This window comes from Bicyclus anynana, chromosome 27 (assembly GCF_947172395.1).
Source record: "Bicyclus anynana chromosome 27, ilBicAnyn1.1, whole genome shotgun sequence".
NCBI classification, from domain to species: Eukaryota; Metazoa; Arthropoda; class Insecta; order Lepidoptera; family Nymphalidae; genus Bicyclus; species Bicyclus anynana.
The window spans coordinates 4,437,786-4,452,845 of NC_069109.1; the positions used below are offsets into that span (position 1 = coordinate 4,437,786).

The 15,060-nt window shown below is 36.8% G+C and overlaps 2 protein-coding genes across 3 annotated transcripts in view; one reads left to right on the forward strand and one right to left on the reverse strand.

Annotated features, from left to right (window-relative positions):
* The window catches only part of LOC112049543 (uncharacterized), a 119,485-nt gene that overhangs the window by 43,009 nt on the left and 61,416 nt on the right, over nt 1-15,060 (reverse strand). The window lies entirely within an intron of this gene.
* Nucleotides 11,685-15,060, forward strand: part of LOC112049536 (uncharacterized) — a 59,882-nt gene continuing 56,506 nt past the window's right edge. Inside the window, exon 1 of the mRNA XM_052890418.1 lies at nt 11,685-11,941. The gene's annotated coding sequence lies outside the window, so the exon portion shown is untranslated. The remainder of the gene's footprint in view (nt 11,942-15,060) is intronic.

The following is a 15,060-nucleotide window of genomic DNA, read 5'->3' on the forward strand; positions in this document are numbered from 1 at the left end:
GAAGAATAACCGAATGTCTGCAAATATACTCGAGTGGGGTCTCAAATGAAAGAGGTTTGATCGAGAGTGTAATTAATAATTAAATTTTTTTTAATTTTTTAAAGAGGTAAAGTTTGCGGTACTGGTAGGGGGTAATCTCTGAATTTACTGGACCGATACTGAAAATTCTTTTATCACAAGAAAGCCACGTCATTTGCGAGTGTCATATGTTATATATTTTATCCCCGTATTCCCACGGGAACGGGAACTACGCGAGTGGAACCGCGGTGCGACGACTAGCTGTGACATAAAGCGATTAACGGCTTCTAGGAAAATACACTATTAAGGCATTGCAATCACGAATTAGCTCTAGCAACGAATAATATCATCTAACTTAATGTTTTTTCTTTACTGGTGTAGGGTGGCCATCCGTCCGGGTTTCTTGGATTTGTCCTAGTGTAATGGGCGTCCCGGAAGGAAATCTACCTACGTTATCAACCCATATGCGGCTCACTGCTGAGCTCGAGTCTCCTCTCAGAATGAGAGGGGTTAGGCCAATAGTCCACCACGCTGGCCCAATGCGGATTGGCAGACTTCACACACGCAGAGAATTAAGAAATTCTATGGTATGCAGGTTTCCTCACGATGTTTTCCTTCACCGTTTGAGACACGTGATATTTAATTTCTTAAAATGCACACAACTGAAAAGTTGGAGGTGCATGCCCCGTACCGGATTCGAACCCACACCCTCCGGAATCGGAGGCAGAGGTCATATTCACTGGGCTATCACGACTCTCAAAATCTACCTACATTTTTGGAATTTGTAGGAAATATTGCAATTTGTCGCTAGTTCGTTGATTTATTCTTTTAAACACATTATTTCTTTGCAAAGTTTTCGCCGGCCGATTGTGGAAACATGGTTTGTTTTTGAAAAACACACACATGTATTTGAGACAAAGTTTATGTTATTGAATATGGGGTTTATTAGCCGATAAAAGGATCCCGCATCGTAATTTTTTTAAAGGGACAGTCTAGCGAGTGTTTCAGATATTTTTGTTATTTGTAGGTACGTAATATGATCTATACTTTTATACTAATATTATAAAGCTGAAGAGTTTGTTTGTTTGATTGAACGCGCTAATCTCAGGAACTACTGGTCCGATTTGTAAAATTCTTTCAGTGTTAGATAGCCCATTTATCAAGGAAGGCTATAGGCTACATTTTATCCTCGTATTCCTACGGGAACGGGAAATATTATAAAGCTAAAGAGTTTGTTTGTTTGTTTAATTGAACGCGCTAATCTCAGGAACTACTGGTCCGATTTGAAAAATTCTTTCAGTGTTAGATAGCCCATTTATCAAGGAAGGCTATAGGCTACATTTTATCCTCGTATTTCTACGGGAACGGGAAATATTATAAAGCTAAAGAGTTTGTTTGTTTGTTTAATTGAACGCGCTAATCTCAGGAACTACTGGTCCGATTTGAAAAATTCTTTCAGTGTTAGATAGCCCATTTATCGAGAAAGGCTATAGGCTACATTTTATCCCCGTATTTCTACGGGGACGGGAACCACGTGGGTGAAACCGCGCGGCGTCTACTAGTTATAGGATAATTTGATAACAGGATGTTTTTTCAAGACTTGGATTCTAAGTGTATAGAAAGACTAGTTATTACATTATCTTCCAGAGATTTTGGCTGTTTGGCAGTTCTCTTTATTTTTTAACTTCTCTTGTATAAGAGTGAACAAAATATATAAAAGAATTATTGAAATTCCTCAAGCCGTTCTTCTGTAGTGGTCTTATGTACCAACCCATCAACTTTTCAAAAATTTAAGCTCGGCTCTATACAACACCGGTAATCGTACTGTAAATTTGATTTGTCTAAAAAGTGAAAATAAATAAAATGTTAATAATTTTTTATAATTACAACTATTTTTTGTTGATATACATGCTGTGATGGAGTCCTAACGCCTCTCATTCTAAGACGAAACTCGTGCTCAACAGTGACCCGAATATTGGTTGTTAATAATACTTAACGTTAAATAAAGTATTTGAAGCCTCAATAGCTCAACGGTAAGAGCAGTCGGACTCATCACCGAAGGGTGGTGGTTCGATCCTCGCCCCATTGGTCTATTGTTGTACCCACTCCTAGCACAGTCTTTCCCGACTAGTTGGAGGGGAATGGGAATATTGGTCATATTATAAAAAAAAATATGGCAAATATTCTTTTTAAAAAAAAAAATAAATAAATAAAAAAAAAAAAAAAGCACGTCCTGGTTGCCAGATTTTAGAGATGGCAACCGTATTCTGATGACATCACGCGTGGTGAAGCTTGTACATTTTAATGCGAGGCGCATATTGTATGCCTCGGGGAAGTACTATCTCCATGTTTATCTCCACCAGACAGCAATGCTGTGTTGCAGTCTGAAGGCAATGGGGATGATGACTAGGTTTGAATATATTGATTTTTATGATACATTCGGGTAAATAGGGTCAATGTTAACTAATTTATACATAAAAAGCAAAGATTGTCTGGATATTTGCAAAATAAATGAGATTATAAAATTTCAAAAACTAATAAATTTTTTTTATCGTAATTAGATGGAAATTCATACAGTTTTAGCTTCCTTACATTAAATGTGACATTTTTTAATATACGAACTATAAAGATAAACGCACAAATAACAAAGATATTAGTAATTTTGTTTGAACGCGCATACAAATCTAACGATCATTACATTGCCTATGACGTCATTTTTTCGAGCCATTTTGTATGAGGCGTTTTTCAGGGATCCGCGGCAGCGCCGCAAATCTGACCTTTTAAATCCCTGTAGCTCCGAAAGTAATGATCGCAGATACCCTGTTACTTTTACAAAATTGCTTTACTATTAGTATACTCTTAATTTATATACAATTTAAAAAACTATTACTGGTTGTATTACAGGCACACAAGGCTTAACACCTACACTTCAGGTTAGCGTTGCCAGGCGTCCGGATAAAGCAGGACTTTTTGATTACGTGTCCGGTCAAAATAAACGGTGTCCGGCTTCTCCGGCTTTTGTTAAGCTTTTTACATTTCGCATTTTCTAATTTTTTTTTTTTTTTTTTCGTTTTCGTTGGTGTTCCTGCCAATTCGACCCACCAACACCCCTGTCTATGTAACACCGAGCTCTATTTCTTTCTCTTTTCGTCCTTCTCTTTACACTTTATTATTCCTTTCAGATAAAATCTTACAGCTTCCCATTTCTCCTTCGTCTCTAGCATTATGCTGCCTTGATTTCCAACTTCTATTTCGCTCCCAACGCATTTTCTAATTGCTTTCTACACTTCTGGACTGAGCTTGTTTTTTTTCTTTTCAGTTTTTTTATACTTTATGCAGTCGGGTTTTTTTTATTTGTTTAATAAATTTATTTATTACTTAATTTGTATTTGTATTTTTGTTTTCTTTTCTCAGTTATATGTACTCAGCTAAATAAAGCATTTTATTATTATTATTATTAAATAGACCTTCATTTAACTTCATACTATATTTGAACCCTCCGTCCGTTAAAAAACTCCCGTGCGAATGAGGGCTAAATATCCAAGCAATCCAGAACAACCCATCACATGGTCAGACCTCGTATTAGGAGAGGGAATATAGTGCTTAGACCCATCACGTTGCTCCAATGTGGATTGGCGGTTGAGGGTGATAATAATAATATGCTCCCGACCGACTTTTTTTTTTTTTTTTTTTCGGTCACGGCGGCTAATCTCATGGTGAGATTAGCCATGTACGCAGGAGATATTATAGTGCACAAGTGTGTGCGCAAGCACAGGTGCACTCTCTCTTCCCTCACTCTGGAAATTCGATGGGACGGCAGACCGACACGACCGGTGAGAGATCAGGCGCACGACCGACGGCTTTACGTGCTCTCCGAGGCACGGGGGTGTACTAACACCGCCAACCACCCAACTCCAGGCTGCTATTAAGATTTTCCTTGTAAGAAAAATCCCAATTTGTTTTTGTTGGCCTGACCCGGGATTCGAACCCTGGACCTCATTGTCCGTAGCTGAACTAGCTAACCACGGGACCAATGAGGCAGTTATTAAATTGGTTATTGTATAAACACTGAAGTCAACTTTGAAGATGGCGGAAAATGCACATAATAAATCTAAGCCGAGCAGTTGAAGTTAAGCTTTTCTAGACCACCCCCACGATATATCAAAAACTAGCGGGCGCCCGTCACTTCATAACTTACAACCCCTATTTCATCACTTTAGGGGTTGAATTTTACATTACATTTCGTATTTTTTTTCATGATCAATTTTTTTATAACTGTAACTTTAAAAACATAGACTAGAATTGAGAACCTCCTCCTTGTTTTTGAAGTCGATTAAAAATGGACGGCTTTCCATACAAACTTCAACCCCTATTTCAGCCCCTTCTCTTTTTAGTTTAGGGATAAAAAGTAGCCTATGGTCTGCTCCAAGGTCCCATTTACCACAATATCTTCTTATAATATCTTCTATCTTGATTGGTTTAGCCCTCAGACTAATTAGATAAAGACTTGCCTCGCAAGACATTATTTTTCTGTCAAAGTATATGATCAACGATCTTATGCGATTATAAACACTGTCTTTATAGAATCGATGTTTCATAGTTTACAATCGTGTCCGTCGGTTAAAAACCTTCGTAAAAATACCTTCTTGTGTAGTTAAATGGTGTAAAAAACGAACAAAAACTGCTAGTTTAGTATAAGATATGTATGAAATCTAAGCTCGTTTTCCTTAGAAAATGGCAGAAAATTTTGTTCGTGAATTTGGGTGCGATACTAGTCCTTATGTATTTAGTCTGAGGTTTAGCCGTTTAAGCGTGAAAAGGTAACAGACAGACAGATTTACTTTCGCATTAGTAATATTAGTCCAGATTCACACTGGGCTATCACAACTCAGCAAAGCCAGTACGAAATAGGTATTTAAATAGGTATTACAAAACAGACAATAGATCACTTCAGTTAAATCTGTGAAGCAATTAGGTATTTTGAAAACATCTCAACAGATAGCTATTACTTTTTATCACGTACCGCAACTGTCTATCAATTACGAACTTTATTTATCTGTCACGTAATACAACGGCTTGCGATAGCCACATCTACCTCATTTATAAAAATTTAAAGCAGATGGGCCATTTTTGAAAGAAAGAAAGAAAATAAATTTATTCAAATCTAAAAGTTACAGACAGTCAGTACCCTATCCTTATGACAGCATGTCTGTCTATAACCCTTAAAAAAGAAAGGGTGTACAGCTCAGCATATGCCGTGCACTACGTACAAGTATAATACACGGCGCTGTTTTTCAGCTGAGACCCGTGTGACGTCACAGCTTATAATTGTACAAATAAATTGACATTAACTAAATTAAATTAAAATAAGCAGCAAATATGTGGTACATTTTAAAAATATATAATTAAGAATTACAAAACAATGAAAGAACAAAGTCTGCCAATCCGCATTGGGCCAGCGTGGTGGACTATTGGCCTAACCCCTCTCATTCTGAGAGGAGACTCGAGCTCAACTGTGAGCCGAATTTGGGTTGATAATGATGATCTTTTATAGTATATAAATATAATAGGTAAATAGAAAATCATATTCAAATAAAAATAACTAAATTATTAACTAAAATTTCAAAAAAAGAGTATCCTATTTATCCTAATTATGTTGATTCCCTCTATAAAATTGATATTTCCACCGCAAGTTAAAAAATCTTCAATTTTCTACGAAAAGCAAATTTGCTTCAGGTCCACCCTTGTATTCATTACAATTTAAAAAATACAAGGATTTTATTAAAATTTATTAAAGTTAATAAATCTAATAATCTCTTTATTTAGTAAACCCAAGTTTTTGAGTTATATCAAGATGGCGCTCATAGAGCAACTATGACATGACAATTGACAGCAAACGTCAAATCGATTACTGCATTGAAAACGTCATCAGTCCGCCATTATTACCCTTATTAATGTTGCATTTCTTGGGAGACAATGAATATTATTTCGAAAGAATTAAAGTTAATTCATAGATTTGTATTAACAAAAATAGTTATAAAAAAAAATCTTTTATTTCCGCCAGGGTACAATGACTGATCCTGGGCTCCATACAATTTTGGACCATGTCCTTTGTCTATGCTCCATCCATCGACAAGAAACTGATACATTTTTCAGGGATCGAACCAAAGAGTCTTGTAAATCCACCGCGCACACCACTGCGCCATGGAGGCCGGTAAAAGTTATTACAATAATTTTAATAGCTATTTCTGGTTGGTGAAATTTAGTTTTTTTTACGAATCTCGCGTGAACTATGGACGTTTCCTGTGTGTTAATATATAGGCTACAATCTGAGGTAAGTATTATTATTCGTATATTCAATTGCTTCCTCAAAATAAAGCGGCATAAAGTATGTTTGATCCTCCTTAGCGCTGCGGCTACTGGAGCGATTTGGCTAAAATTTGGAATGGAAATAGATTTCACTCTGGATTAACACATTGGCTAATTTTCATCCCGAAAAAATCCATGGTTCCCGAGGGATTTGTGAAAAACTCAATTCCGCGCGCATGAAGTCTCGGGCGTCCGCTAGTAAAGAATAAAAAAAATGTATCAGTATCTTGTCGATGTCTGGAGCATAGACAAAGGAGATGGTCCAAAATTGTATGGAGCCGAGGATCAGTCATTGTACCATGGCGGAAATAAAAGATTTTTTTTTTTAACTATTTTTGTTAATACAAATCTATGAATTTACTTTAACTATTTCGAAATAATATTCATTATCTCCCAAGAAGTGTAACATAAATATGGGTAATAATGGCGGATTGATGACGTTTTAATCCCGGAAAAAGCTTTGGTTCACGCGGACGAAGTCACGGCGTCCGCTAGTCACACTAATATTATAAAGCCGAAACTTTGTAAGTGTGTAAGTATGTTTGTTCCTCTTTTACGCTGCCGCTACTAAAGCGATTTGGCTGAAATTTGGAATGGAAATAGATTTTACTGTAGATTAACACATAGGCATACATCCCGGAAAAAATCATGGTTCCCGCGGGATTTGTGAAAAACTGAATTCCACGCGGACGAAGTCGCGGGCGTCCGCTAGTACTCAATGAAATATTGGTAATGTCTACATGTCTCGGATCCGAGACTTGGTCGCTAACTATGAGAACTAAGAAGGCTCAAAGTCACTCAGCGGGCGATGGAGCGAGCTATGCTTGGAGTTTCTCTGCGTGATCGAATCAGAAATGAGGAGATCCGCAGACGAACCAAAGTCACTGACATAGCTTAGCGAGTCGCGAAGCTGAAGTGGCAATGGGCACATAGTTCGAAGAGCCGATGGACGTTGGGGTCCCAAGGTGCTGGAATAGCGACCCCGCACCGGAAAGCGCACAGTAGGTCGACCCCCCACTAAGTGATCTGAGGACATCAAGCGGGTTGCAGGGAGCCGCTGGATGCTGGCGGCTCGAGACTGTTGTGCTTGGAGGCCTATCGGCTGATGATGATGATGATATTTACAAACACCAAAATCGAACCTGAGACCTCACAACCGTTGCAGCGATCAAGCCAAAATAACCAGTAAACAAAGTCATTGCGAAACTACAATTTTAATTATTATTTTATTGAAATGATAAAACGTATTAAACTATTAGAACGACTTTATGCAACATCTATTAATTTAACTTACACAATCAGTATACCCAAAAAAAAAATAAGTAATAACTAATTATTTAGTTGTTACTTATTTTTTTTTTGAGGGTATTTTAATTGTTACTATTTGTGCATCAAACTTTGGAATCTGAATTATAGATAACTAGCGGGCGCCCGCGACTTCGTCCGCGTGGAATTCAGTTTATCACAAATCCCGCGGGAAGCATGGATTTTTCCAGGATGAATAGTAGCCTATGTGTTAATTCTGAGTAAAATCTGTTTCCAATTTTAGCCAAATCGCCGCAAAATTGATAAAGTTTTATACAAACTTTCATCCCCTATTTTATCCCCTTGGGAGTAGAATTGATCAAAACCCTTTCTTAGCGGATGCCTACGTCATAACATCTACCTGCATGCCAAATTTCAGCCCGATCCGTCCAGTGGTTTGTGCTGTGCGTTGATAGATCTCTATGTCAGTCATTTGAGTTTTATATATTTAGATGGAGGAATATCCATTCATTCCTCCTGTCCTGTCTCTATTCCAAATTTAGCTATATTTCACTTAGTAGTTTTTACGTGAAAGAAGTAACAAACAAACATAAGTAGGTACATCTATCCATTTATATCTACAATTTTTCGCATTTTTATTAAATAGAATAGGAATTAAATGTGTTCTGGGATAAAAAGTAGCCTTTGTGTTTCTTAATTGTATAAATTTTATCTCCGGTCGACAGTTTTAGTCAAATCTATTCGGTAGTTTTTGTGTGAGTAAAAAACTTGCATACATTCATACAAACTTTTGGAGTCTATTCGTGATAAGCAAATAAGACAAAAAATACATTTTTTTCTTGAAAAAAATACGTGAGGTACTCGGGGACTGCTGCGGTAAGAGTTTGTTTGTTTGATTGAACGCGCTAATCTCAGGAACTACTGGTTCGTTTTGAAAAATTCTTTCAATGTTCGATAGTCCATTTATCGAGGAAGGCTATAGGCTATATTTTATCCCCGTATTCCTACGGAAACGGGAACCACGCGGATAAAACCACGCGGCGTCAGTTTTAATTATAATTATTTATTTATTTTACTTATGCACTTTTTTTCAAAAGAATAAAAAATAAAAAAATACAAACAAATAATGTCTTTACGTTGAGCTGGAATCGAACTGATTTAATAAGCTCCTTAGTTTCACACCACTTGTCCAGTTGAGTCGAAATGTGTTAACATGATGCACGGTTTGGGTGTTAGGTTTATTTTCGTTACGGAATTTCTTGATTCTTGATTCTGCAATAGCTTAAAATACCTTCATATTTTGCAGTTGACACAGCATTGACGCAGTCAACGACGTCTTTGCAACCTTGACAACACTAGATGCAATCTTTTCCAGCACTCGGCGCAAAACTACCAGCAGTGTAATTGCAAAACAACACACCGACAAACGAGCGCGGAGCGGGCGACAACACTGCATGTAAATTAATTCATTGAACGGTCAAAACTTGATTTGGACGGTATTATGCAACACCTATTCACCGAAGTGCTTAATGGGAGTTTTCAATGTTTTCAATGACTATTGCGTAAACGTAAACGCGAATTTCTAAGGAATGGAAACAGTTGTGCAGTAGTGTTATTAGATGGCGCTGTTTCGATTCCATAGAAATTATACTCTGTACTGATTTAATAGTCATGCCTCTTGATTCTAGAGAAAAATAATAAAACTGACGTGTTTATTGTCATATATGAACCAAAAACTCTTTGGTCAAAACGCCGCGTCGCATGAACAAGCATATGACTATGAACCCGTATAACCGCGGAGCAGGCAACAAAACATGATTTTCTAATGTAAAAATTTAATAATAACTAAATAATGAGGAGATTTAATATATACAGGAGATTTAATATAAATTAAACCTGTTACTATTTGTGCATCAAACTTTAGAATCTGAATTATATATAACTAGCAGTCACCCGCGACTTCGTCCGCGTGGAATTCAGTTTTTCACAAATCCCGCGAGAACAATGGATTTTTCCGGGATGAAAGTAATCTATGTGTCAATCCAGAGTAAAACTTTTGATTTGATTTTAGGACGTTCTAAATTCAGTTGTGACTAACTTCCTCTATTAGGTTTTTCTATGATTAACTTACAGCGTAGGAAATGGATTATATCAAAGGCACAGGTATCAGGTTGTACAGTCAACTATGTCAAATACGAATATTTGATGTACGTATTCATATCAATGACTGTTCGTACACGGTTTCCGCTTGTAAAGTTGTGTTAACAGTAAACACAAGATCAAAGACCGCGCCGACAGATATAATAACTATGTCGAAAACTTAGATAAGCTTTTCCAACTCACAGTAGGTAAAAGTTTATCTATTTACCGAGAAACTTGACTGTCTAAAGGATTATTCATACGTACATTTGTATATATTATAAATAATATTATACGTTATCTACATATATAAAAATCAATGCCACTTTTCGTTGTTATTTTATAACCCAAAAACGGGCTCACCTCACCTCGGACCATTTAGTAGATGGTTGATGTATGGATGGTAGATGGATGGGTGAAGTTTGCACAAAATCGAGCGAGCCATTTTTCATTTATCACATTTTTTGTAACAAATGAATTCAGGGGTAGTGTAGGGTAGGGCTAGGGAAGAAGTGGACATAATTCAAAGCGAAGCTTGACCGGGTCCACTAGTACTATACAAATAAAACTTCAAATTGAAAAAAAAGGCAGAAGCTTAGCACAAAATTAGCATATTTTATATTCCAAAAATCAACTGTATTACTAAAGTAAGTACCTACTACTCTATAACTTGTTGATAAACCACGTTAAAATCGGTACATCCGCCTGCCCGCGTATCATTATTAGCTAAACCGCGTGGTTCCCGTTCCCGTAGGAATACGGGGATAATAACGGGGGCCTTTAGCCTTCCTCAATAAATGGGCTATCTAACACTGAGAGAAATTTTCAAATCGGACCAGTAGTTAGTGAGATTTGCGCGTTCAACCAAACAAACAAAGAGCTCTCTTCAGCTTTATAATATTAGTATAAATTTTAAGTTTTAACGGCTCACTACATGGCAAGATGGTTTGGGCCACGTAGAGAGGATGAATGAAGGAAAACTAACATAAGTAAGTAAGTATAGTAAGTAAGTATTAGTATGTTCTTATGACACACAAAAGTTGGTCAAGTTACGCCCAAGTTAAACAGTGTTTCACCATCCCCGTAACGCAGAGATAAGTGAAGTGGAGCGGAAAAACTTAAAAGGAAAAATTAGGAAAACGCCAAATTACTCACTACTGGTTAACACTATCCAATGACGAACAATTCAAAAGGGTTTGTATGTTTGTTTGATATTACGCCCATTATATAGCTCGGGAATATATTTTGTCATTAACTTTTATAAAATCGTGGATAAATGGTATTTGTTTTTGATTTTTTTTTCGAAAAATCCGTCGAAAAAGGTCTCATCCATTTATAAAGCTGAAGAGTTTTTAGTTTGTTTGATAGCGTTAATCTCAGAAACTATCGATACGAATTAAAAAATATATATAAGATTTATCTAGCAAGGCTACATGCTATGTAACATCAGGCTACGATCAAAAGTATCTACTACTAGGGGACGCCCGCGACTTCGTCCGCGTGGAATTTAGTTTTTCACAAAACTATGGATTTTTTCTGGATGAAAAATGTGTTAAACCAGAGAAAAAGCTATTTCCATTCTAAATTTCAGCCAAATCGGTGCAGTAGTTGCGGCGTTAAAGAGTAACAAACATCCAAACAAACATCCATACAAACTTTCGCGTTTATAATAAATAAATTGAAACAAATAAATATTGATTTTTTTTAGCTGGCTCATAATTGCGGTGTTGTTAGCTCGCTACAAAAGGTCTATCACATCTGATATGATAATGATGGTGATGATGGATGATGACGATGCTGACGAATGATCATGTCAGTAAACACCGCATCACTTGCTACCGCATAACACCGTCCCACACTGATCAGCTCTAAAGCGCACCTGCTCGCGCGCCGACATTCAGTCTGACGCGAACAGTCTTAACAAACGGACGTGTTTAACACTATTTTTAAACCCTCGTGTGTATTTCCGATTCGAAAGTTCCCAAGTTTTCCATAGTGCTTTTTTATTAATAAGTAAAAAAAAAAACAATTTTTTTATTACTTTTGATGCACAAAGTGATAATATACAGAAGTGATTTTAACTGTGAGTGATTTTGAAGGGTTTTAATTAAAAATAGTTTCGGGGTAAAGTTTTCGAAAAAGTTTGAAGGTTTGATGTTTTTTTTTTTTACAAAAAAGATTATGTACGAATGTAATCGGTTGCAGTGACGTGAATTTAACTTAAATTATTGTTTGCAGATACATGTTTTTTTCTGAAATATTTATTTATGGATGTTTCAAAGTTTATTGCTTTTGATGTTTTTTAAAAAGGTCTGAAATTTTTCGCTATTTCTACTTATATATATTTTTCATTATAAACTGTAGTGCCCAATTTAACCAACTGACAGGCGGAATTTAGAAAAAAACATATGAACACAATTGAACATTTTTAATTTATTAAAGAATTTTCAAAAAAAGATATTTATGGAAATTTCTTAAAGAGGTTTTGTGTTAATATTATAAAATCGTGGTGCGACGGCTCTACCATGACCATTTTTGTTTTTATGCAGTTCTCTATTTCGATCTGATATATTTTCTTATCATTTTTCATTTTCATCGTATCATTAACCGACTTCAAAAAAAGACGAGTTTCTCAATTCGACGCGTATGTTATTTTTTTTTTTAATGTTTGTTACCACATAACTTCGTAATTTCTTAACCCATTTTGACAATTTTTTTTTTGTTTGAAAGAGAATATTTCCAAATTGGTCCCATTTAATTTTCATGAATATCGGTTTAGTAACTTTATGTTAAAATGAAAATAACGAAATTGCTTGTACTGTGGCACTTTCGTTCACTATGCTAAGACACAAAAAAAACAGAAAGATAAAATATTTTTAATCACAAAAATTAACTGAAAAGCGATAAAGAAAATCGCATGTGCTACCTTCTGATCACTTTGAAGACGGTGCCAACCCAGTGATGATAATATCACATGTCTCAAACGGTGAAGGAAGCTCAGCAGTGAGCCGAATACGGGTTGATAATGAAGTTTGAGTAGTATAAATAGTCTGGAAGAAATATTTATTGATTATGAAACACGGCTAAAACTCACGTGACACGGCACGATCCAAACTGATCATCAGTTTGGATCGTGCCGCGATGCAAGAACCAGCTCATGACTAAGGGCCCCGTATGGGTTCGAAACTAGTCGGGCATACTCCGTCCTGAGTCACGTGAGTTTAGCCGTGTTTCATAATCAATTAATATGAATAACACTCACGATAGTTTAAATTCTAAAAAAAAAGAAATATTTAGTTTCAAGCCCCCATATTCTGTAACGTTACACGGCTGTGACATCGTCGGTTTCCATGGAAACTTTGTTGTTAGTGAGATTTTATATATTTTTTTTGTTAGCCCTTGACTACAATCTCGCCTGATGGTAAGTGATGATGTAATCTAAGATGGAAGCGGGCTAACTTGTTAGGAGGATGAAAAATCACACCCCTTTTGGTTTCTACACGACATAGTACCGGAACGCTAAATCGCTTGGCGGTACGTCTTTGTCGGTAGGGTGGTAACTAGCCACGGCTGAACCCTCCCACCAGCCAGACCTGGACCAATTAAGAAAACCTCAATCGGCTCAGCCGGGGATCGAACCCAGGACTTCCGTCAAGTAAATCCACCGCGCATACTACTGCGCCACGGAGGCCGTCAAAAAATATTTAGCATCCCATTGAAAAGTTCAAATTCAAAACAAAACGTAAAGTAAAGTATAGACGAATATTACTTCGACAAGTTTGAAATATCTTGGCTGGTGGGAGGCTTCGGTCGTAGCTAGTTACCACCCCACCGACAAAGACGTATCGTCAAGCGATTTAGCGTTCCGGTACGATGTCGTGTAGAAACCGACAGGGGTGTGGATTTCATCCTCCTCCTAACAAGTTAGCCCGCTTCCATCTTAGATTGCATACTTACGTACTTATCAAGAAAGACTAGTATAGTATAGAATTATAGATAGATAGATTAGCTCCTGGACTAATAGTCCTATTCCATACTAAAACGCTTGTAAAATAGTCGTCATCGAAGTAATAATCTTAAAAACGCAAGAGATATACAATCGGAAATATCCAAGTGTAAGTAATGTATTCAATGTCAACACATAATGTACATATATAATAACAATATGCTAAAGTATATTAACATAATCTATATATATAAAAATGAATTGCTGTTCGTTAGTCTCGCTAAAACTCGAGGACAGCTTAACGGATTTATCTTATCTTGGTCTTGAAATGTTCGTGGAGGTATAGGGAAGGTTTAAAAGGTGAGAAAAAAAATCAAATAATTACCGGGAAAACCCTAAAAACTGCCCTTTTCTATTTCCCATACAAACGTTTAAGAGTCAAGCGGTAGGGGTAGGGTAGGGATAGGGTAGGGGTAGGGTAGGGGTAGAGGTATAGAAGGGTAGAGTAGGGATAGAGAATAAGTGCACTTATGTCAAAACGAAGCTTGACCGGGTCCGCTAGTCAACACATATAAATAAAATAGAAGCTTCTGTCTGTGATTTAAAAATAACTGTTTATCCCATGTGCTTAAAGTTGTTTACAGGATACCTAAACACAAATGAGCTTTTGCGTGTGTGTTTGTGAAAATCGACTTCGATATCGTGCGGGCTAAAAAAGTTATGAACTGTGATAGCCCAGTGGTTATGACCTCTACCTCCGGGTAGAGAGGGTGTGTGTTCGAATCCGGTCGGGGGCATGCACCTCCAACTTTTTCAGTTGCGTGCATTTTAAGAAATTAAATATCGCGTGTCTCAAAACGGTGAAGGAAAAACATCGTGAGGAAACCTGCATACCGGAGAATTTTCATAATTCTCTGCGTGTGTGAAGTCTGCTAAAACGCATTGGGCCAGCGTGGTGGATTATTGGCCTAACCCTTCTCATTCTCAGAGGAGACTAGAGCTCAGCAGTGAGACGAATATGGGTTGATAATGATGAAAAAAGTTACAAACGTCAAAAGGTCACGAAAATCTTTCAGAAATCAGAAAAAAAATTCCCCAAAAAAACGTAATTTACTGGACTATATTGGAAAATAGAATTTCACGCGTACGAAGCCGCGGGCGTCGACTAGTACATAATAATGTCAGAGTACATTAACATAATTTCACGATAACACAAGACACGAACACCTATTTGCATATTTCATTTATCTACATAACAAGGCAAAAAATTTTCCACCTGTCTTATATCTTACGACTCCGCGCGATTTCACCCGCGTGGTTCC